The 25322-nt window shown below is 40.9% G+C and overlaps 1 protein-coding gene across 1 annotated transcript in view; it reads left to right on the forward strand.

The window, feature by feature from the left end:
- Positions 1–5488: 5488 nt before the first annotated feature.
- The window catches only part of LOC147208555 (teneurin-3), a 230472-nt gene continuing 210638 nt past the window's right edge, over positions 5489–25322 (forward strand). The window contains exon 1 of the mRNA XM_086137267.1: positions 5489–5831. The gene's annotated coding sequence lies outside the window, so the exon portion shown is untranslated. The remainder of the gene's footprint in view (positions 5832–25322) is intronic.

Genomic DNA, 25322 nt, shown 5'->3' on the forward strand with positions numbered 1-25322 from the left:
AATGAATGAACGTGGCCTCTAAATGTTTTCATGTGACGCCCGTCTGATGAAGCGGCGCGGTGCTCGTTTGTTTGCTTCCATCTCCTATATAAGCACAGAGCAGGTGCGAGTTTGTCAAGGTTGGATGAGAGGATATCATCCCTCCGCCTTCAAGTGGGCGTGGACGGGTCCTGACTGTTGTTTGTGCCGATGCAGCAAACGGCAGTCCAGACAGGCAGTCCTTGGAGGGGGTGCTGAAGACCGCTCCCGTTGGGGACTCCTTCGTTCTGCTGACAATGAGACCTGGAGGTATGTGATTGGGAGAAATGCCCCCCCCCCCCACACACACACATACGCACACAACTAGAACATGTGCTGTGCTATTGATGTGTTATTGGACTTCTGTGCTCGACAGTTATTTTTCATAATGAACACCTTGTTCAAACATAAGTGTATGCACACGTGCACTTCGCGCCAGTGATGCAGATGACACGTAACTCACGCATGACTGGTATGAATGGTTGCCATTTTGAGTGACTGGTAATCCATTATTATATCTCTTATAGTAGTCTGATTAAAGTTACCATTCGAAGATTTAATGTGTTACTTTGACAAAGAAACCTGGCAAAATGTACAATATCTGTCATTAGGGAGACACTAGCAGATGTTTGCCACTAGGCTGTGGGAGTGAGTAACATGAGGCGCAAGTCATTGATAACCACACCAAATTGAGCCAAGGTCTGGTACACGCATAGTTTGCACATGCAATAAAAGAGTTAAAACACCCTTTTACTAACCAACAGCCACACAACAAACCACTGTGCATTACAGAACATAAAAGTAATTCAGGGAGAAGATTTGCATGTTCACCCATGCTCTATCATCTGAGGGGAGTGACATCACGTATGTACCAAGTCATGTCGTCACCACGACCTGAGGACATCTCGCGTGTACGTATCAATGAAGGGAGCAGAGACGTTTGCATTTTGAAATTGGGAATACAGTCCATAGGTTGACTTTTTTGCTTGTACACTCCCAACTGTCGACAACAGGGCCCTTTTTGGTAAACTGGCAACTTTGTGCTCAGTGTAAAAATGGGAGGAACTTCTTTTTCATGCCAGCGCAAGTTTAGCCTATCGTCTTTGGGGATGAGTTGCATACATGAAATACACTTCCGTATTGATGACACTAATTTGATTTTTTTTTTTGGAGGAGGTTCCTTATTTTTTCCTCATTTTTTTCAGCAGCGTGTCATTTGCTTTTTGCTATTTTTATTCAACAGTATTTGTTTCTGTTCAATTTTTTGGTGTTCTTTAAAATTATTGAATTAGATTTTTTCCCCTGCTTCCTTTTTGCTTTCTTTTACTTGATGTTCGGCAATTATTGTATTTGGATGAGCCCATTGATGTCGCTTGATTTTGTAAAGTAATTATCTTCTGTATTTTAAATCATTCATTTATTTTTTACACCCGATCCTGAAAATTCTTTTACTTGATATAAAGGTGCCCCCCCTTGTTTTGATTTGTTTTGAACCATTTTACAGGCATTTGTTCCCTCCTAGATTTCCTAACCTTTAGCCTATCGATGTTACGGTGCATGATCTAAACGTCGGCTCGCACAGCCCGACTGATATATCGGTGCTGGTTTGTTGACTTTCATGTGGACGTTAATTCAAAGCAAATGTGATTTTTGCTTCGAGTGGCAAGCGTGCCTGCAGGAGGTCAGCGCGCTTGATGCGGATTTGATTTCCTCGAGTGCAGAACATCAGTTGGCCCTCAGCACTAGAAAGTGCGACGATAAAATCTCCAGCGATAGTCATAGTTTATGCTCACATTTCTTTGCTGTTCTAATGGACATCATGAGATGTGCATTCAAATGTTATTCCCAAACAGTCTAGTCCTGTCTGCTTGCGACAGGCGCACATTATCTTTATCTTTAGCCTTCCTCTGACAGTTTCGTTAACACCTCGGATCACCTGGCGTCTTTATTTGGGTTTTTTTGGGGTTTTTTTTTGCCTGCTGTTGTCAGAGAAGAAGAGGTGACAAAATGAAGATGTGAAAGTTGGCCAATTAGCACGCAGACAAACATATGCACGGCAAGTTGAATGCAGACACTATCGCTAACGAAGGAAAAACAACAAAAGAAAAATCAGGTTGCGAGAATACTTTCGTATTCATTCAGCACCTTAACTCTAAAACTGCTCATATTTTTGCTCAAGTCTCTCCACTAATTGTTTTTGGGGGGTTTTCCTGATTGTATTTGATGTTTTTTATTCTTTCATTTCATGAAAGGGAAAGTTTGCAGTGCTACAATTGCTAGCAAGATTTGAATGGCGCCTCACTTCACCAATCCCTTCCCCCCTCAAGTCTCTGACCAAAGCCACACCCTGAACTAAGGTAAACCTGCCAGACTTCTTGCCCAAAATTTTAGTTTAATTTTCATTAGTTTTAGTATTACATTTTTTTTTACGTGGTATTAGCCATATGAAATGCATCAGTTGGCGCTAGGCACTGATCAGCAGCAAATTGTTGAATACCAAGGCGCTGCCCGATCGCATGGCAGTCTCACATTAGCACTTAAAATCATGCAAACTCAAATTAAAAACATTTCGAATGCCCCGTGGACATGTTGGACAAGATATGAATATACTAGGAATGTGCACGTAAATGAGCTGTTTTTAGGCACGGCTACTATTTTGCTAGCATGATTTATACATGATGCAGTATTGTGTTGTTACCTTTGTTTTGTCTAAAAAGCTGTCCACTTCCTTCTTTTGGGCGTGAAACCAGAAATAAACAGGGTCCAGCAAAGGAAAGCCAGGCTATTGGCTGTCCCCGACGACGCGGCAACACTTTGGTCACGCTTTTTGTCTCTACTGCCTCTGACAGGATATTATTGTCAAGGCGGGACTCGTTCGAAAAGAATAAATACTTTCGAATTAGAGGCATAAGATGGAGCCAGAGAGGTATGTTTTTGTCTTAAGGTCATTTTAGTAATAGTAATAATAATAATAATAATAGATTTTATTTATAAGCGCCTTTCAAGACACCCAAGGGCACTTTACAATAACAAAAAATCTACTGTAAGGTCACACAGAGTTTTAATCCATACTGTATGGCATAAAGCGTTTTTCTTTTATAAATGACCCATGTAAGGCAGATGATCGTATTTAATGTTATAATTCTTCTTGATTATTTTCAATTATTTTACTTGATTTGCCACAGTTTTCCCACTTTTTACTTGATTTAAAAATGTATTTTTTTATCATTGTTTTGGAATATTGTTACCTGATTTGGTTTTAGTATTTTATCATGCTTTAATTTAGAGTTTGTATTTCTCTTTTTTTTTTACCATTTCAATATTATTCTGAAATGTTCATTATTTTACTCGATTTTTTTTGTTCCTCAGAAAATGGCTGGATGGGTTTTCCTCTTTTTCTTTTCACCTTATGCATTTTTATGATTTTCATTGTAGTTTACCATTATTTTACTTGAATTTACAGAATAAATAGGTAATTGTTTTTCATCCGTTTCCTTGAGTTGCTTCCATAAACGTAATTTTTTTTCTTCGAGGTTTACCTTTACGTATTTATTTGATGATTTAACTTGATTTTCAACATTTGGTTTCATGAATTCCCCCACCCCCATTTATTCGTGTTCAGTGCTTTTACTTGGACATTACTGATTTAATTTGGATTATTTGGTTTGATTTTCAGTAATGCGTTTTTTTAACTGTAGTTTTCCACCGTTATATTTAGTTATTTCTATGTTTTTACTCGATTTGTTGGTTGTTGTTGTTTTTTGTTACATTGTTTTACTTGATTTTATTGTGATTAGTTGGCTTTATTTTTTACCTAATGCTCTTTAAAGTTTTTCCTTGATTTATTTTTGTTTTTAAAAATAATGTTTGATTTTAAAACCATTAATGGTTGTACTTGTTCACCCTTTTACTTAATTTGTTTGAAGAGTTGAATTAACTTTCCAGCTTTTGTTCCATTATTCACTTCGTTTTTTATGATTTTTCTTTGACATTTACAAGTAGATTACATTAATTTTTTAAAACGTATTTAGAAACGTTTTAAAAATGTGGAATGTATTTTATTTTTTGATGTGCAGTATTTCATTAACAAAAATATAGATTTACTAGATGCCCATTTTGCCCTTGGTTCATTATCCTTATTTCCTGTCAGTTTTATTTGAATGTTCCTTTTATCAAGTAATTGTATTTAATGTTTTTCACTGTGTTAATTTTGCTGTCAATTTTAGTTGATGTTTTTCATGACTAAATTGTACTCAATATTTTTCCGTTGTGTTACAGATAATATCATTATTACACTTCTTTACCCCCATAAATGTAACCTATTTATAATCACTACTCATTCATGCTGAGGATTTTACTTAATGTGTTCTGATTATTAACCTTTTAATTTTTCTTTATTTTTTTTCCATTTTACTTGGTTTCCCATCATGCCAGTTGATTTGTTTTTTTCTCTTTCTTCTTTTGTATTATTATACTTGTTTTTACTTTGTTTTCTTATTTTTGTGATTTATTTCAGCAATTTAACATCCATCCATCCATCCATTTTCCGAACCGCTTGATCCTCACTAGGGTCGCGGGGGGTGCTGGAGCCTATCCCAGCCGTCTCCGGGCAGTAGGCGGGGGACACCCTGAATCAGTTGCCAGCCAATCGCAGGGCACACAGAGACGAACAACCATCCACGCCCACACTCACACCTAGGGACAATTTAGAGCATCCAATCAGCCTGCCATGCATGTTTTTGGAATGTGGGAGGAAACCGGAGCACCCGGAGAAAACCCACGCAGGCCCGGGGAGAACATGCAAACTCCACACAGGGAGGCCGGAGCTGGAATCGAACCCGGTACCTCTGCACTGTGAAGCCGACGTGCTAACCACAGGACTACCGGGCCGCCTACAATTTAACATGATTTTTTAAAAATTATATTGCTTTGTTTTTTTCGTACATTATAGTACATTTTTGTTTCAGTTGACTTGTTATTTAATATTGTTAATTGACAGGATGTTTTTTTTCTTGTCTTTTTACTTGCTGTTCATGATTAAACTTGATGTTGATTTAACTTATTTCACTCGACTTTTCTTTTATTCTTCTTTTATTTGGTTCATTCAAGATACATTTTACGTGGTGTTTTCATTGTTTTACGTGATGCGGTCTCTTGTTATCTGAATGTTTCCACGACCATTTGACAAGACTGGTCCCCATTGTCGAACTTTTTTTTTTTCTGTTTGTCTTGTTGGCGTGCTATCTGAATTTATTTATTTCTCTTCCAGGGTGCAAAGCCACTTATTCGTAAATTCAACGCAGCTGCGCCGCACACCACCACCCTCCTATCGTCGTCGTAGTCGTCATCAACATCATCATCACCATCATCATCAGACTCGGACCCTCCTCACCGCTCCACCCCCTCCCACCCTCTGTCTTTCCTCTCCGGGCTCTGATTGGCGGAGCAGCGGCGGGATGCGCACTTGATCAGCTGGCGAGTGCAAGTCGGCTCCGGGAGGAAGCTGCTGTGCAAGACGGAGCCTCTCCTCCATCCTTTCCTGACTCAGGAAACCAGAATACTCAAGCACTACAAACGTCTTATTTTATTTTATTTTATTTTTTCATTTTGTGGACTAACCGTGAAGATTTTAGAGTTACACAATCTACGGCGGCGATCTCCACGCACGCGTGTGCCCGCTTGCTTTCCTGCACCTCCGGGATGGAGCTCCGCGGGTGAACTTGGCTGCTTGCGAGGACGCCGCCGCTGCCGCTGCCGTGCGCGCACTCTAAGTTTGGAAGTTGACGCGTACGCACGCCTCGCACACCGGCCAGGTCAGTTCTGTTTCATCGTCTTCCATTTTTCCATACAGTAAGTCTACTCGGTGCTGTCGGTTCACACTGCCATCATGCTACAAAATGGAAAGTCTTTGAGAGTGAGACTAAACGCACGTACGAGAGGTGCACGTGTTGTATAAGCACATACAGTTAGTTAACTGTGACGTCCCATAAAGGTGCCCTTCCCACCAATACTTCGCTTAAAATGGTTTATTTGGGGGATTGTCTTACTTTCTTTTTTTGTGTTTTTCACAACTTTTTTTGTTCACTTTTTAATAATTGGTGGATTTAGTTTTCCACTTTTTGAAATGACGTGTTTTTTATTTATGTATTTATTTACCCCCTTTCATTTAATATATTTTTGCTTTACATTCATAAATGTATTTTTATTATACGAATTGAACTTTTTTTTATTTACCGATTGATTATTTTACTTCATGTTATTATTTTTTCCCCCCATTTTTGAATATCATTAAAACAAATTATTTTCAGTGAATATTTTTACTTTCTAGTTATATCTAGGGCGGCATGGTGTTCACCGAGTTAGCATGTCCACCTCATAGTGCAGAGGTGAAGGGTTTGATTCTGGCTCTGGCCTTCCTGTGTGGAGTTTGCATGTTCTTTCCATACACATGTGGGTTTTCTCTGCGTACTCCCTCTCACATTCCAAAAACATGCACGGCAGGCTAATGGGACACTGTAAATTGTCCTGAGTGTGATTGTGAGTGGAAATGGTTGTTCGTCTATGTGTGCCCTGCGATTGGGTGGCAACCAGTTCAGGGTGTACCCTTCCGACTGCCCGAAGACAGCCCGGATAGGCTCCGGTACGCCCCGGACCCTTGTGAGAATAAGTGGATTTGAAAATGGGTGGATGGATGGATATTTATATTTATACATGAAGACTGTTTGTATCAATTTGACAAATTATAGTTTTATTTAAATTAATATATATTTAGATGTTATATTTGGACTTTTTATTAGATTTTCAAACATCTTTTTTATTTCTATCAAAACTATTTATTTTTACTTTCATGTTTTTGGTCATTTTAATCTCTTTTCCTCATAAATGTATTTTTTTATTCAAAATTACAATTAATTTAAATGCACTTTATTTTAGTCCGTTTTTCACATACCCATTTTTTCCCTTTTTGCAGCAGTAAAAAATTACATTTTATTTAGAAGTGTGTGTGTGTGTGTATATATATATATATATATATGATTACTTCTGTTTATTTGTAGTAAATAAACCTTCCTCATTTATTTGTTGATCAGATGTATAACACACTTTCTTTTTTTTGCCTAATAATTTTTTTACAGCCCCGCCATTATTCATATTTTATGGTTCCTAGTTGTAGCGCACTTGTGTGTGTGTGTGCGCCTGCGTGTTCAAGTGCGCATGATCACGCGCAAAAACACCAGTGAGTCCTTCGTTTGATTTGATGCTACTGTACACCCTGGACCTGCGCCAAGGCCAAACAATCCGGTAGATACACCCCTCCTGCTAATACCTGGGTTTTGCTGGCATGTGTTTTCTCCACTGAGGAATGTCTCAAAATGTCCCTGCATAATACATGAAGACCAAACCCTGTCAGAGGCAAACATATTACAATACAAATGATTATTATTTTAAATCGCCGACAGCTGTGATTGAGAGTGTGGTAAGTCAGCGGGCTTCCTTTTGTGGTGCACGAAGAATCACTGAATTGAATGTTCCATCTCCGTGTAACGTTCAAGTGGCTTCATTTTTTTTTTCCAATCTGGTCCATTAGTTTAAGTAGAATTCAATTGTATGAAACATTTCAATATAAGACAAATGCATTGATAGTCTTTTAAGAAGTGTTTCTTTTCAAAGAATTTTTTGTTTCATTGACATCTCTAAGTACAATTAAATGTGATTGTGAGTGTGAAGGGTTGTTCGTCTGCAATTGGCCGACAACCATTTCAGACAGCTAGGATAGGCTCCAGCAAGCCTGCGACCCTCGTGAGGATAAGCGGTTCGGATAATGGATGGATGGATAAAAATTTAAAAAGACTTATTTTGGATTGTACAACCAGTGAATGTGTTGTGTATGACTTGTGTGATCCAGTTCCAAGCTAGTCTCATAACGATAATTTTTACACTCTAATGCTACTGTGACAAACGACAATTCTTCTCCTGGTTAAGAGCAGGTGGGGGCATTGCTCATCTCGAGGCGCGCCATTCTCTTAACAAATGTTGGCAACTGTTTGATAGTATTTACTGGTCACCTTGTTTTTACGTTTGTAAAACGATTAAAAGAGCTGAATATTGAGGGGCATGAGGCATAAATCTGACAAAAATTAACTTTCTCCATGACAGTAAACTTTTTTGTTCTTTAACATCTTGAAGGAGCTATACCGTGCACCCACCCCCAGTTTAAAACATTTCAAGAATTCTAGCACAATTTATACATTTTATTGACAAAAAAGCGAGTCAAGGCAAAGTGTTTTCATTTGTGGAGGCAACAGTTCATACACTGTGTGTATGTGGAGCATGGTCATATGACTAAACACAAAATCCTCTCACCCCACTGCAACCGTGTCAAGGTGTCAACGACTTGTGCACCCCAGAGACCCAACATTTTGTCTACTGACATTAAAAAATCCACCTGCTCTAATATGCCACTACATTACTCTATTTGATCCAACTTTCTGGGCTGTTTTGTTCAAAACAATCCCAAAATTTGGGTTGCTTTGTGCAAAACAACTCAGAGATTGGTCAAATTGACCCAAATTGTTGATTGGTCCAATGTTTAACCCAGCAGTTTTAAGGGAGCAAATGAGTATTCATGAATTTCGCCTTGAATTGTATTACAGGTAAAAATGCCCCAAAATGAAACCTAAGTACCGTATTTTCACGACCATTCGACGCACCGTATGGTTGGGCGCAGTCTCATTAATGGGTGCTATTTCTGTATTTTACACATAGACAAAACGCACTGTATTATTGGGCGCAATTTTAAAGTGGTAAAACATACGCCAGCTTAAACATACGGCATGCATGCGCGCACGCTAAAAACACGTTAGCTTGTAGCATACGGTAGCATGCCAAGACATACAGATACAAGCTAAAAACACGTTTTTAAAAAGGCAACGAAGCAAAACAGAGTTCCGTTGTATTTTATTTAGCCATCGTACAATGTACTCACGTTTTTCGATCAATCATCACCCAGAAATCCATCAAAGTCCTCATCCTCTGCATCCGAATTGAACAATTGTGCAAGTACCGGTAATCCATCAAAAACGCCGTGTTCCCTCTCGTTGTCAGTCACTCTCATTGCCATGTGGCTCCACAGAAATGATGCCGGCTTTGCCAAAAACTCGAACAACAGTGCAAGCAGACACATTCGTCCAAGCAGACACAATCCATTCGCAAATTGTGGCGTAACTCGCCCGGCGCTGCCTCTCACTCTTTGTAAAGTTGTGTTTGCCATCGATCATTCATTGTTCCCATGCCGCTCGCAACTTTACTTTGAACGCCCGGTTGATGCCGATGTCCAGCGGTTGGAGTTCTTTAGTCAAGCCTCCGGGAATAACGGCAAGCTCAGAGTTCATTTGCTTGACTTGGTTTTTCACCGCTGCTGTGAGATGGGCACGTATGCCAAAAGCATAACCGATGGAACTTGAGCTGAACTTTGGCGTGTCTCTTTGTAGAATTTATTTTCGGGGGTTCTTAGAAACCAAAACCGAAGTTGTTTTGCAACAATGCACATAGCCACACTCTATACAGGTGTTGGTACCTGCTTGTAGCGTCCCTTTACGTCCACTTACACGCCCACCCTTCACTGATTGGCGGACTGCTTCCCCGCATGCCTGTCACTCACGTCTGCCTTTTCTCTCTCTTTCTCTCCATATATGTATATATACACGCCCACCCTTCACTGATTGGCCGACTTCTTTGCCGCATGCCTGTCCACAGTCACTTCCGCCTTTCTTTATATAAACAGCGTGTCGGCTGTCAGTCAGGTTTTGGAACTCAGCGCATAGACAAGACGCTCCGCATCATAAGGCGTCCTGTCCATTTTGAAGAAAATTTTAGACTTTTAATGGCGCCTTATAGTCGTGAAAATACGGTAATATAGAGAGAGTATCAAACTTCATTTTTATTGACACTTAATGTCATGTCACATATATAGACTTTATTAAGGTTTATAAGGTTTTTGGACGGCCGCAGTGTTACCCAGAAATGTATTACTTCGACTTCCATATTCTGTGGATTTTGATTTGGGAGGATTTACTTTTTTTTTTTCTCTTTTTTTGTTTGTTCATAAAGTATCAAAGGCAGAAGGTAACCAGGCCCAAATGCAACACTTTGGCCTGGTCTTTTATTCTTGCGCCCCCTCTGCGAAAGAAAATGGCTTCTTCGGGCTGGTCCCAGCTGCTCTTTAGTACTTTGATCTCATTTGAGTACAAGTGCAGCGATTCCAGATGTGATTGCGACTGCCACAGAGTCAAGTCTGGACATTTCCCACCCCCTCTTTCCTTTTGCCTTTTATTGAGTCCCCAGCATGAAGGATTGAGGAAGAAGTCCTCTAAGTGCTTCGCTACGCGAGCGCTTGATCCGATTTCGTCAGAGAAGTGCGTGTGTTACGGGCCCCATTGATTTATAGCCTTCGTCGCAAAGTGGCCCTGCAGCGGAGGTCACGGTGGCCTCTGTTTTTTTTTTTCTCTGAGACCAGAAACAAAGAAAGAAACAAAAATGAGAGCTCTTACTCACGTCTTGGCGAGATGCTTGTTAACCCCCCCTGCGGGAGGCACACGTCGCTGTCATTTACCTTGATCACGGTCGGGCAAGTGTCTGCACTGATTGTTTAAACGTGACGGATATTGTCATCCTTTCGCCATCGGCGTGGAAAATGTCTCCAAACTCACCGGGAAGGCCCTCCGTCTTGGTTTGCGAGGCGTTGGGCTGACACTTATTGGCCCATATTGAACATTTGGAACATTTGCCATGCTGCTTGTGTTACCGTCGGCTCCGATGTCGACCTTGTGCGACTCAGATCGTTTTTGACAGCTTTAGCAGAATGCCGTTAAGCAAATGTGGATAAAGGTTAAAGTTTCACTTGGAAATGCCTCCTAGATTTCATGTTGCAAATTGACTGACACTGTGAAGCACACTTACTTGTGTTTAGTGTTCGAAGACCAGTCATCCAAACTCACTGCCATGCATGCACTTGCCATTATACAAAAATGAAAAGTCTCGTGTTTCACAATTTGGCATCACTCATCTGTCTAGTAAACATAGAGTTGTTCAAATTTGGTAGCAATCGGATAAAATCTCTTGGATGAGTTGGAAGTTGGCCGTAATGATCTTGAAATGATGTCTTCAAACCAAAATGCACTTCTGTGTCTTTTTAGGCATGGCTTGTGGAGATTTTTGCATTGGTCTACTCAACATAGACAGGCCTGCCAAATTTCACTTTGTCAAGTGACCCTAGCTGCGGTTGCTGAGTTTTCAAATGTCCACCTTGGAGAGTTATTGGTTTTGTCTTTTACGGCGAGTTGTGAAACTTGACGTAAAATGCTGCCTCCCTCCTCCTACATGCAATGACAACATCTCAAATTCTTCACATCTGTTTCAGTATACATGGATTAACTTTGGTAGCAATCCAACCAAATTTCATTGTTGAGCTTGTCCATGAATGACCCATGAATTGGCTAATACGATCCTAAAATGAACCAAGATGGAAGACTTCATAGGCGCCATTTTCATGCCCAGCCGAAGTCTCCCGCAAAATTGCAATCTTGTGCCCTTGGGTGGAGTTTTCTTTCTTTTGGTATTTTCTTAGATGGGTGAAGTTAGAAATGGGTGTTTGCATCCTTGTGGGCGTGAACACAGCCGACTTGATTCCTGGCAAATCGAAGCGGCTCCCCTCATTCCCTTTAAATTCAGCGCAGGAGTAGCGCACGATGTACTTGACGGAAGCACGGACTCTCTCGAGTCTGTGCAGGACACAAAGTACACATAAAAGCAGCTGCAGGAAAATCTCCATTTGTGCATGATATACTGTAAAGTTGGCCGCTGCGTAGTGGGCACTTAGAGACTGCCTTCCACCCAAGATCATGCGTCATCACCCCCGCAATTTAGTGTTGCTAAGTGAACTCTGCTCTGGGGGCTGAATTTTCAAAACTTCACCTTTTGTAGTTTAGTGTTTTATCGTGAGCCATACACGAACAAAATCTTGAAATTTGGTATCAGCCTCTTGTCTTGTTTATATGGTTCAAGTTTGGTAGGAATCAAACAAAACCTGCAAGATGAGTTTTTTAGTTTGAATGTCCTCTGATCAGTAGATAATTTCATCTTAAAATGTGGCCTTTTTTTGTGGGTCTCCTGAGGATAGACATGCCTACCAAGTTTCATTTTGCTAAGTGAACCTTGCTGCTAGAGTTGAATTTTACAGACACTGAATGATATTTAAAAGTGAAATGAAGATGAATGGAGTGAACTTTCGAGCTGTTTTGTGGAAAATATTGAACAAAAACTAACGGTGCAATTAGTTTAAAGTGTACTATCCTTGGGGTGGGGGGTGGGGTTGTCAGATAAATGTGGTGCCCCAATTGCAGACTTCCATAAATAAATAAATGCAAGCCTCTATCACCTATCAGCAAAAAATGGTGTGGTTACCTTCATTCGTAGATGCTATCATTTGCGCACACACACAAAATGTACTGTCTTTGCTAGGTTTATTTGTCAGAAAAATATGGTATTTTCTCAAATATCTCTGAAAACATGTCCCTTGCATACCATGATTCCCAACCACAATGAGCCAGGAAATCATCCATGCCCCAGGTGCTGAAAGTGCTCAAACCAGAAGGAGCAGCACAATGTCCATTGAATTAGAGGAAAAAACGTGTAACTCTACAATCTATTAATTATCCATTCAGCCATTAGCTGATCCACTTATCCTCACGAGGGTCGCGTGCGTGCTGGAGCCTGTCCCAGCTGTCTTTGGGCAGTTGGCAGGGGAGACCCTGAACTGGTTGCCAGCCAATCACAGGGAACATATAGATGAGCAACCATTCGGGTTCACACTCAAACCTAAAGACAATTTTGAGTGTTCCATTAACCTGCCATTCATGTTTTTGGAATGTGGGAGGAAACTGTAGTACCTGGAGAAAACCCACACAGGCATGGGGAGAACATGCAAACTCCACACAGGAAGTCCAGAGCCAGAATCGAACCCTGCACCTTTGCACTGTGAGGCAGGTATACTAACCAGTCGACCACCATGCCACCTCTTTTAATTATGATTTTACAAAATTACAGTATTATAAAGCATTCATTTTCTTTTTTTTTTTTTTTTGAAAACATGGGGGGCGGGAACGGATTGACATTTCCATTCATTTCAATACACAAGCTGATTTGAGATATTGTTTTGAGTTAAACTTAACTCATATCTCGAGTCACCCGCCTAACTTTTATTTTTTTGTATTGAACACACCCATGTTTCACACAGAGTAAGACAATTTTGAGTGAATGATTCTGAAATGCCAAAGCTCCGCAATGTTGTGTAGACACAATGGAATATTAGAAGGATAGCACATTAGAAAAATCACAGTTCATACAGAATAGAGGCACCAGAAACACTCTAGGTGTTCCTCTTGTCCCCGCACGTAGCAAATTAAATATTGTGTGGGATAACAATCGGGCCCTGGGGGACCCACGCCAGCTTGCTCTCAGAGGCACGATAGATTGTTTGTAGCTAATCAAGCAGTCTCACCCGCGTAAAAATGAGCATGGCGTAAAGTCGATGGACGTGTTGAGGGTGGTGACGTGACCTTTTTTTATATGAGTTGGAGATGGCAGACAAACGGCAGCATCAATTGCACCAAGGTTAATGTCGACTGACAAACTAGTCGGACGCACCGCGGCATCTGTGTCGTATTTACCCAATGTAATTGCAGCTCTGCTAATCCGCTACTGTTAATACATGGCCTGTGTAGATATCGTTAGCGATTTGCACATTTTTTTTCTTCCCTCACACAGTGCATTTCCTCCCACGAGGACCTGATGAATAATTTAAATAGGAAAACAAGTGGTGGCACATTTAGGATTACGGAGAAGGTAAACAAATTGGATAATTCACAATATTAGACATGCAACATGAGATTTGGTTGGCATGTCCATCATGAATAGACTGCAAAAAGTCACAAGAAACATGCATGAAACGATACAGGAATTCTGCTATTTTGATTTGAAGCTGATCATTACGAATAACTCAACAGCAACTCACATTTTTTAATTCACTTTCACACAACAAGTCCGTCAATTTGGTTCAAAGCCAACATTGTATGGTAATTTTAGAGGCTCTTCAAAGAGGAGATTGTCCTAGATTTTCTTCGAGATTTGTACACTTAGATTGAATTGCATATACAGTGGTACCTCTACTTACAAAATTAATTGGTACCGGAAGAAATTTCTTCGAGAACATTTTGTAAGTCGAGACGAGTTTTCCATGTAAACGCCCTAATTCGTTCCAAGCCCCCCCCCCCCCCCTCCCTCCCCAAAATTCAGACATAAATGTTTCCTAAAGCATAAACATGCATCAAAATATGTAACGAATGCATGTCACAATTAGATCATTCCACAATGAGTTGTGCATAATGTCAAAAACAAAGAGTGAAGAATAACAATTATGGTCATTTGCTTCGTCCTCACCGTTTGTTTTGCCTTCTTGAGTTCATGTTGTCTCTCACAAGTGGTTTTTGCCTGGCGTTTTGTAAAGAACGGATCTAAAGTCGTTCGCTTTTGTCGGCTTTTAACAATGCTTCGAAAATGTCCAAGGTAAACATCAGCATAGCGAGCGACTGGTGTACACTTTTTCTGGGTGATTCGCATTTACGTAAAACTCGGAACACCCCATAGCCAGAGGGGCGAATAACAAGGACGCTGCATAGACACATATCTATCTATCTATCTATCTATCCATACACATACGGTAGAAGTCCCTTTTTGCCAGGATGATGCTCGGTAATAGCCAATAGCAGAGCAGATATAAATATGTTGTGTTCAGGAAAATCGGAGCTGCGACTAGCAGGCCATATTGTGTTTTTACCTTTTCTATCTTGAAATGTTCTTTCGTAACAAGAGGCAATATTTTCCTGTTTCATAACTAGAAAATTTCGTATGAAGGTACTACTGTACTAGAGAGATCGAACATGCAAAATTTAGACATATTTCCAATTTTCTCATCGTGTGTGGGTCAGGCATCAAAGTGAAATTTGACTACTGCCTTCCAAAGTCCACCTGATCCCACAAAATTCTAATAACAACAAAACACATTTTGGGAAAAAATTTTCAATGATCAACACGAAATCTAGTCTTAACCGTCCATATATAACAAAAAAGTTTCAGAAGCCATGGCTGAAACGACACAGCAATTTCCAAGGTGAGTTAAAAACAAACCCAAATATGCTTCAAAAATCAAGGTTTCACAATCATTTGAATTTTTCTTCATTGAATGTGGGCGGAGCATGGTCGCGAAGTTTGACAGCTTTCCACAAAACACGAAACTAATAACTCAGTTCCGCATTGTCTCTGCCAGTGTCACTTAGCATCTTGAAATTCGGTGCAGTGTAACTCCTCTACAACAAAACCTACATGGGTGAAAATAACCCCCAGTGTGAAAACATTTTCATGTATGAAAGCCATTCCCACTTTTCTGCTCACCCTACAACGGTCAAAGAATGAAAATCTGGAGGGCCAAGAGAAGCATTTTAAAATGGTACGCGTGAGCTACGATTGTTAACAGGCTGCCTAAGTGCATCGTATGCCTTGGCGTCAGGCTATTGCTCATCATGGTATGCGTGTGTGTGCGCGCGTGCGCGGTAACGGGTCAATCGCGGGAGGTTGGTTGATCGAAAAGTAGATCTTTGGTCAAAAACGTTTGGGCACCCCTGGTCTAATCCAACCTCAGCATGCCATAGCGACCTCTACCGCTTCGTTTGGAAACTGCAACAGCAGCCACCACACTGGTTTACACATGCGCAGTAGTACAGGAAGTATTTGTTTCAGACGCAGCACGAACGTTGCATTGCTAAAATGGCGACAAAACGGACCTTTGCCTACCAAGGAGTTAAGAAAAGAAAAGCTTTAACGCTTGAAGACAGGATAAAGGTAATGAAAATGAAAGATGGAGGTAGCAAAATAAAATACAATATGCAAGAAATTGATGCAAGTGAAAGTAAATGCTGATCGGAAATTTAGCAATTTCTTTCCTTTTTTACTTTCTACGCTGGCTATATGAAGTGTCAAATAAGTGTATGCTCATACTTATGCACTATTGGAATAAAATTAAAAGTACACATATATGTTTTTTGTGCGTGTCCGTGTTTACGTCTGAGATAAAATTTGTTGTGAAAAATTTCTTGCGGCAAACATAATTTTGTTGTAGAGGAGTTTCACTGTACAAATGTCGATCATGAGTAGACCCACTAAAAAGTCTCGAGGCTTTTCCTTAAAATACAGTCTTTCAGCTTGGTTTGAAGCAGCCATTTTAGAGTCATGTTGCCCATTGCTTTCCCTCCATGTCCTTCACAACACAAACTTCTGAGCTGAAAGCTGTTGTTATTATTTTGTCCCTCGTGTTTTGCTCAGGCAGTTTCCAACCATGCCTATGCACCACACCCCACTGAAACCATTTAATAGAGATTCATAGGAACCACTTACTATCTCAATAGAAGATGAAGTACACTGACATTATGGTATTTAATTCAAAGTTAGATAAAAAGCAATAAAATGGCATTTGTAGATACAATGTCTGCTGTTTGTCAAACACTCTGGTCCCAAATGACTCAACCTTTATAATCAATGGAAAGCTGGCAGGATTAAGTCCAAGACTATTAGGCTTCTAAATTACATCTGAGGCATCATTATACACGTCTCAGCATTTTCATTGGAGCAGGGGAAGTTGCGTCGCCCAGGCAACGTCCGCAGCAGCCGCCGCACGCTGGCTGCGCAACCTCGTGTGTTCTGTTCTGCATGATCGTGTTGGATTTATGTATTGTATGAGTGTGTGAGCAGTCACTATTAAAAAGATCACATACACTATTGTTTGTGATGGAGTGGAGAGCTTCGCGATTAGCCGCGGGACCACGCGGGCCGCTAACCAACAGATGAACGTTTATGGCTCGCCGTGCTCTGCTGGACTTTCTGGGTCAAGAGCAAGTGTGGCAAAGATGTGAGAGGGGAACATACGCTGCATGTATTTTGCTCTCTCTGCTTGGTTCTATCACCATTATGCCATTCCAAGTCATCTCAAACATACAGATGAGGCGTGCTGGGTGTTTTTGGAATGATTTCCCCTCAATTCTGCGGACAAAAATACCAACCAAAATATCTCCAATTTAAAACGCATTTTCAAAGTGTACGATTAGTTCCAACTGTTTGACCATTATAGCAAATTACAATCCAGAAGAAAGTCGTTTCCCTGAATTTTGCAAGAGCAATGAATGGAGGAAAAGAGGAAACATTCTTGCGGGGTCCCTTCTTTGTGGAATTTTGTCAAAGCACAAGCTTTGGATGACACCCAAGACGGCTTCCTCAATCCAAGGAGCCAATTTCCTGTTTCATTCAATGCATAGCTCTGTGACACTTATTTCTTTGTTTGGTTATGCCAGCCATTTTCAGCGAATTTCATGTTGGGCGGCTATTTTTTTTGGCTGACCAAAAATACATGAGATTTACACTTTGATGCCATCTTCTGCCCACATCAGATGCAAGAAGAAAAAAAAATGTCAGAGGTTAGCATTGGCGTGCTGTTTGTTTTGCGAAACCTGTTTCAAATTGGGGCTGATGTGGGTGATTTCCGTCTTTTGGAGTTTTTCAAAACAACTGCTGCATTGGTCCTTGAGACTTTTATTTGTCTGTCTTCTTTTGATTGCTATGTCCATCCAATTTTCTATGAATATATAAAAACTAGTGTCTGGCATTTTGTTGTTTTTAAGCTACATTGAAAAGAATGCCTTTGAATTTACTGAATTTTATTTTGTAACATCACAAAATAAAATCACCTGGAGCTAGATATATTGTTCATGTAGATACTTAGAATGTATCTGGATTCAGATCATTTTATTTTGTGCAACCACTTGACAAAATTGAAATGAGTAAATTCAACAAAATCTTTTTTCAGTGTATCTGCTTCTGGTTTGGGTTCATTTGACCACATTTCCTTGTTGGAGTAACCCTGAAATTCACCCCAAGATGACTGCTTTGAATCAAAATGCTCGACTTCCTGTTAAACATCAAACATGGGTCCTTGACCCTTTATCATGTTCACTTATGATAGACATGTCACACCAATTTCCCATTCATTGGTCAAACTTGTGCTAGGGGCTTTTTTTTTTTTAATTTGTCCTTTCCAGGGAGAGCTACTAAAGTCAATTTGGGGAGGAGTATTTTGTTCGCCATGGTGGCTTTCCCGACAAAGTTCGCACTTGGAAAAAAAAGAACGTTTTCAGGTATGTTGAGAACCCCTAAAAGGCGATTCATCAGAATAAAGAGGGCCTTTGAACTGCCTGGTGCTCGGGTTCTAAAAAACCTCATGCATTGGTGTGAACATGGACGGCCTTATGTGACTGTAAACATCTGGACCCAAGTCTCTTGTCCCACACAAAGCCACATCAAACCCCACAGTTTTCTGTGTGGACCTGCCAGGCATCTCCAGTCGGTTCTTTTGTGGTCTCCGGACAGCTCAGTGGGGAGCGATGCGTCGTCTTTAACGCTTGTCCACCACACTGCCGGTGTGCTTGTGTGATGGGAACACGGGAGGGGAGTGTGTGTTCATTTTGAGGTTGAGCCGACAAAGGACGTCGAAAAAGCCAGCGTCGACGTTGCTAAATTTTTAGATTGATGTTTCTTTAATAAGGCCCGCAGTCTCTTGGTATGCTGACGGCGATCCGCGGCGGTGACCTAAATTCTCCTTAAAACGCTGACAAGCGATGAATAAAATCCTCCGGTAACTTGATGTATTTTAATTTTTTGGGGGATGCCTTAAGATAAAACAAAGCCGATCTAATATTCTCTATAAAGTAGGGGGAAGAAATGTCTTCAAATGATGTTTTATTTACGGGTATCTGTATGATTGTTGCACCGCCATTGCAGCATTCACCCCCTGCACCCCGCTTTAGTTCGCTCTCGTTGTCTGCTGCCATTGTGCTAGAGGCTGGTTCCAACGTATACTCACCCACCCGCTCCGACGGCCGCCGCCCCATTTTGCCGCTGCACGCCCTTCCAGTTTGCAGTGTGCACGCGGTGCAATCAAATTGCACCCGGCGTCAGCACTTTGAGATCCCCCCCAATCTCCCTCCATCTTCCTCCATTGAAAATGCATCTGCTCACAGTCTTGGCGCGACGCCGGCCGCATTTCAAATGTGTTTGGAGTAACATTTGACCTCAGATGAGCCCGATGCTCAATTGAACATTTGGAACTGAATAAAAAGCAACAAATTATTGGTATTACTCATTGAAAAGACCTGCAATGCCATTCATGTGTACAAGCCTCATAAAAAAAATGTATGTGTGTGTGTGTGTGTGTGTGTATATATATATATATATATATATATTGTTGTTGAAATCATGAGAAACGGCACAGTACAGGGTTGCCTTGACTGAAGAGTTTAATTTGTTTTATGACCAAGCTTGTTACTGAATTACAGTCATACCTCGGTTTTCGACCATAATCTGTTCCAGAAGGCTGTTCGAAAACCGATTTGTTCGAAAACCGAAACCACGCTCTTTTTTAAAAAAAAAAATCTTTATACAACACGTCTGGTCCGTAATGGAACGCTACATGAGGAAGCGTCACTTCCTCGTGTAAGGAAGACGAGAGGAGTCAAGTGGCGCATTCAAGTGCGCTCAGTTTGTTCGAGAACCCATTTTCGGTCGTCACCCGAGGCATAAAAAACTCGAAATGTTTGGTCGAATAGCGATTTGGTTGAGAACAGAGACGTTCGAAAACTGAGGTTTGACTGTATATGGAATCATTTATTCCCATTGAAATGAATCCATTCCAGCCACCCAAACACATCCACCATTTTGTTTTTGATGATTTAAAACAGTGCCGTAGAGCATAAAATTTAGAGAGAATGTCTAGAACTAATCTATTTCTAGAAAGTGTAATTATCTGTATCTATGTATGACTCGAAGGGACGCGGCCTACTGATTGTGCTGTACAGTATGTGAACAACTTGATATGAGGTTTGCCCAAAAGCAGCTCCTGGCAAGTGTTCTCATTTTTAATACCGGGTATGTGTGTTTGACTGTTTGTGCCATTGCATGTACAGCTAAAAGTGCATCGGTGGTGATTGCTCTCCTTGCTCACTTGTAAGGACATTGTGGTACTTTCAGGTTTTTTTTCACATCACTTGAGTGATGGCATATCTAATTGAAGCTTGCCCAGAATTCATATTTTTGGCTGACCACACAAAGCAAAATGTCAACCACACGGCAGCTTGGAACTTGTTGTTTAGGTCTCTCGTTCGTCAAGGTACTGTATTTTACATTAGAAAGAAATGTGATGGCACAACACCAAGAAAATGTCGTTAAAATTGGATACACATTTAATTACTATCTAGTTGAACAACATTTGGCTATTATTGCTGTCACTAAGGAACAAAGATATATTCCTTGTAGTTAATAAATAATTTTCCATCCATTGAATGAAATGGGCTGATCTCTGATAGCACGCTAACGACCATACGCAGAATGACACCCAGTGAAGTGCCGACCTTCAGCAAGGCCAATGTGTTAAAAAAAAGTTCTTTCTTTGCCAGTCTGCTAGTTATTTAGGACTACAGGACAGGTGATGCCATGATGACTCAGAGTGGGGTCACAATTCCACCAAAGGCCAATTAATGCTTCCTATGATAGTCCATTGATGTTTGAATTGAGGGTTTCATTGTAATGGTGGTCCCATTTGTTGTTCGATTGGCAGTTTTGTTGAATCCATCGACAGATACATCAACTGTCGCTTTGACGGTTCTATTGAAGGTTCCACCGACAATTCTATGGATGATTCAGGTGACGTTTATTTGACAGTTTTGTTGATGGTTCCATTACCAATCTCATTGACAGATGCATCAACCGTCTCACTGGTGGTTCCATTGACGGATGCATTAATTGTTGAATTGATTGTCCCCTTGACAATTCCATCCACAGTTACACTGACAGTTCACCTGCCAGTTTCATTGATGCTTCCAATCATAGTTTTGAGTTAAAATGACTTAAATGGTATCTAGGAGCCCTGGATAAGCTAATAAGCTAAGATAAGATAATTTGAAATTCTTGCAAGAACGGACAACCAGAGAGCAGTCTTAGCTTCTCTTTCATACATGTGTAATTTACGCCCACTTATGTTCACTATGTTCACATAGACTCTGCTCTGTCAGATACAGTATCTGACTACCATAGTTTTCTTTCGTCCTCAGAGTGGTCGGACCAGTCAAACAAAAACTCGCCAACCAGAAACCTACTCAACAGTCTCGTCAGTCAGTATTAAGAAAGTCACATGTGAGAATTAGTCACATAGAAATGTGCAGAACACAAGCGATGGTTGTGTCAATTTTCCATCAGTTCCATGAACAATTTCATCAACATTTTAATTGACAGTGACATTGGCGAGCCTTCTACAAAGTTTTATGCAAATCGATCTTTTTTTTTTCTTAATATGACTGAATATACTGAATCTGTCCTCCTGTTTAATCTATTTACATGTAATAGTCGGATGGATTCAAACAGTATAAATGTATAAAGAAGATGAATAGTTAAGCCGGTCCATGGTGGTAAATAAAACGGCAGTCAAATTATTTATAAGTGTATAACATACTGGCTGGCTCAATTCAGGCTGTCAGCTGTATAAAAAATTGCAAGTCGATAATGGCTCAGTACTGAAAGGAGTGTTTTGCTGCAGTAACATTTATCAAAATGCATTTTTCCCCCTTTCAGTTGTCCATGCAGCGCAATTACACTTGTGAAGCGTTTTATTTATTTTTGTTTTTTTAAGGTTGCATGAATGAATACAAGTCATTGTGCTACTGGTGAAGGGTTATTTGTGGATGCTGTAAACATCCCCTCTCAGCTTATTATGCAACGCTTGCATGGGTGCTAAAATAATAATAATAAAGCAAACAATTAAATTGGTTTGGATGTGATGTGTTGTGCATATGTGTGTAGTATTTTTGTAGTGTCCAAGATTCGTGTCCCTGGCGTATCCTCGGCGTGGGGGTGAAACAAGAGATTTAGCAACAAAATTTCATCATCTTCCTGCCCGGAGTAAGATCATTGGTCACTGGGGAAACAAGAGCGGGCAGCTGCAATTGAATTGCTTTGTAAATGCAGTCAACTTCTGTTGTTTCTACTGCCGCCTTGTCATGCTTTCTTTTTAACCCGCATGGCTTTGCTGTTGCTGTTCTTGTAAGATTATAGTAATCCACCCAAAACAAAATTATGGCTTCATGTGTAACAGAGCACTTTTCGGTTGTTATGCTTCAACATAATAAAAAAAAAAAAACAACAACAACAACTTCAGGAACTCTTTGTACTGTTTCATGAAATTTGGGATGACTCACAAATTCAAAAGCAAGGAATGTACATGATCTAAAAAAATGAACTGTTTTCACAAAAGAAAATTATATAGAATGAATACAACATTTATACAAATCTAAAATGACCCAACAGCTTAAATCCTATACCGAAAGCAAAGTGCATCAAAATTAATGAGTTTAACTTCTTAGAAAAGTGCAACATCCACGACCGCAATTTGTCCTTATTGTAAATTGCAACTTCCAAATGTTGCCTCCTTTTCGGGAAAGTTCAAGATCAAAAGTTTTTCTTTTCTGGAATGTCCAATTGCGGCAGGTTTTCTACTATTCAGGAAATTGTAACATCAATATTTGTTTTTTTTTCTTTTGAGGAAAGTACAGAATGAGTATTTTGCAGTCAAATGTCTGGGTTTATTATTATTATTTAAAAAAAAAAAAGACAAAACAACAACAACAACAATGACCACCATTTTTTGTTCTCATCCACAAACAAGAGTGGCTGGTTAGTGGATGAAACGGACACTTCTTGTCCTTCACCCAAGATCTCCCCAAATGTACCAAAATGTATTTTGTTTGTTTTTATGTCATGAAAGAGGTGTTTGGTTTAATTTACAGTTGTCTTTAAATATGTATTTGTGCAGTAAGCCTTTTGGAGTATTGTCAAATCACATGGTGGCCTCATAGAACATTGGATCCAGTCAAATGGTTTCAGGCATTGAGCTTCCACAGAGGAGAACACAATCTGGTTCTGACTGTGTCCAAAATTCACAAAGTTGAAGACAATGTGCTCAAGGCAAAGTCTTCCATTTCTCCAAAATTACCGAACCTCCCCTTAAAAAACAAACAAACAAATAAAAAAGAAAAACGAGCAACATGTTTATAGACGACTTCCGATTTTATGGGCAATGTGTGTCATCGTACTGTATTTGTGCCATTATGATTCTTACAAAGTACATACATGACATTTTCATTGAGGCATCCAGTGACTGTTCCACCGACAGTTCATCGATGCTTCCGTTGGGGGGTTCCATTGACAGTTCCTGTGACATTCCACTAACCACGACGCAGCCGTCATGACCAGCCGCACGGTCCACCGTTGCGCTCCGCACTATCGAACCACGTCACGGGGGAAAAAGAATCGGAGCGATGAAGACGGTGATAACAAGGATGTGTATGCGCGTGTGGTTGTCCAGTTGTGTAAGTGTATGCGTGTGCAGGTCATAGCTGCATCGTCGAGGTCTGCTCATCATGAAGACAGTCCCGGCTTATCAGTCCATGGCCGAGAAGGAGGGGGTGGTGGGGGCCCTCGACTCCGTGCGTATTTCCATCCAGGGGAAAGGCCAGATAGCGTTGTTTGTTTTGGAGAGACGGCCGCCAACAATTCCACACAGCCTTGAGTCCTTGGTCTGTATCTCCTAAGTGGCGCCGATCAGTCTGATCCAGAAATTCTTTCCGCAACGTGGATTCCAACGTCTCCATGGTATTATCGATCGCGCGGAGTCGCTCCAAAATCACAACAATATTGCGATTGAGCTCAGTCACCGCTTGAGTCTGAGTGTTGGACATTCGCGCCAAGCCATCCAGAGTGACCGGCAGCTTCTTCACTTCCAATAGAGCCGCTCCCGTCGGTTGAATTTTGCGATAGAACAGCAAGCTGCCAACACCAAACAGCAGCATACCTGTTATCAAAAGGCCAATAATGTAGATGTTAGCGAGGCTTACAAGTATTATGACAGTAACGACACAGTGCAGTGTGGCTTTTGTCTTTCTATGATTCTATGTGCATTATTGGACATAATAATATGGCGATGAAGCTTCACTATGGGTCACTGCCCTTACTACTAGCAGCAATTGGAGTGAGCCTCAGCAAGTTAGCTTTCGGTTACCGTTGGGCTTGTTTGCCAGCGAGCTTTGATTGATTAGATTCAATGTCACGGCGTCACAAGGCAGCGTTTAGTGTTAGCCGTAACCAAATATGGACTCTCTACTTAATAGTTGGCAGCTGTAGTATCAGTACATTCACACTCAAGTCGTTGGCAAAATTGCATTGGCCTCTCATGTCACCTACACCCCGTCTATAAAGTTGGTGCAAATCAGTTTGGACTTTTTTTCATTTGCTTAACATAAAAAAAGTTAACTAGCAGGGATTGTATAACGCTCCTGCATCCCCCCCCCCCCCCCCCCCCCCCCCCCCCCCAATGTACTGGAAGCGTAAGTGAGCCTGACGAATGGAGTGAAATGGATTCAGGTGTTGAGCCTCCACCAAGGAGAAGACGATCTGGTTGCGATGACATTCAAAATTCACAGAGTATGGGCAATGCGTTGCACTCCAAAAATATACGGTGGGGGGTGGGGAAAACAGCCAGCATCTGATGCAATGCTGCCCTGACTCCCTCCTCGACCCCCCGCCCAATATACTCATAGCACCGACAGCCAGGAGAGAGCAGGAAAGCGCCTCAACAAGATGAATTATGCAAAGCTGTCAGAGGGGTGCATTGTCGGAGGCTCTGCAGACACAGACGCCACCAGGCCTCTGGCCACGTCCCCTCTTTCCCCGGCGATGGCCCATGTCACCATGGCGGCCCAGGCCACACTGAGTGACAAGTGGACGTTCTTTGGGAGCCACACCGGTGAGCTTTATTAGTGTTATTTACAGAGGTCACCGACGGGAAGGTGTTGGCTGATGCGGGAAATATAATTACTGGACCAGGGCAGGAAAAACTGCTTACGTGGGGAAGAGTTGCCATTTCAGCATTTCGGGAGTGACAGTGGCTTCATCCGTTTGCAAAACATGCTTGTGTGTGTGGATATCAGGTGTACACACCTTTTGCTAGTGTTTTTGTTCATGTGTTCGTTTCTGAGATCTGTCAGTTTCTGAAAAGTACTTGATGCATGTATGGATCCATATTACAATTACAAAGTAAAACTCCA

The sequence above is a fragment of the Hippocampus guttulatus genome, chromosome 2, assembly GCF_054856545.1.
Source record: "Hippocampus guttulatus isolate MCC_2025c chromosome 2, RoL_Hgut_1.0, whole genome shotgun sequence".
In the NCBI taxonomy this organism is placed as follows: domain Eukaryota; kingdom Metazoa; phylum Chordata; class Actinopteri; order Syngnathiformes; family Syngnathidae; genus Hippocampus; species Hippocampus guttulatus.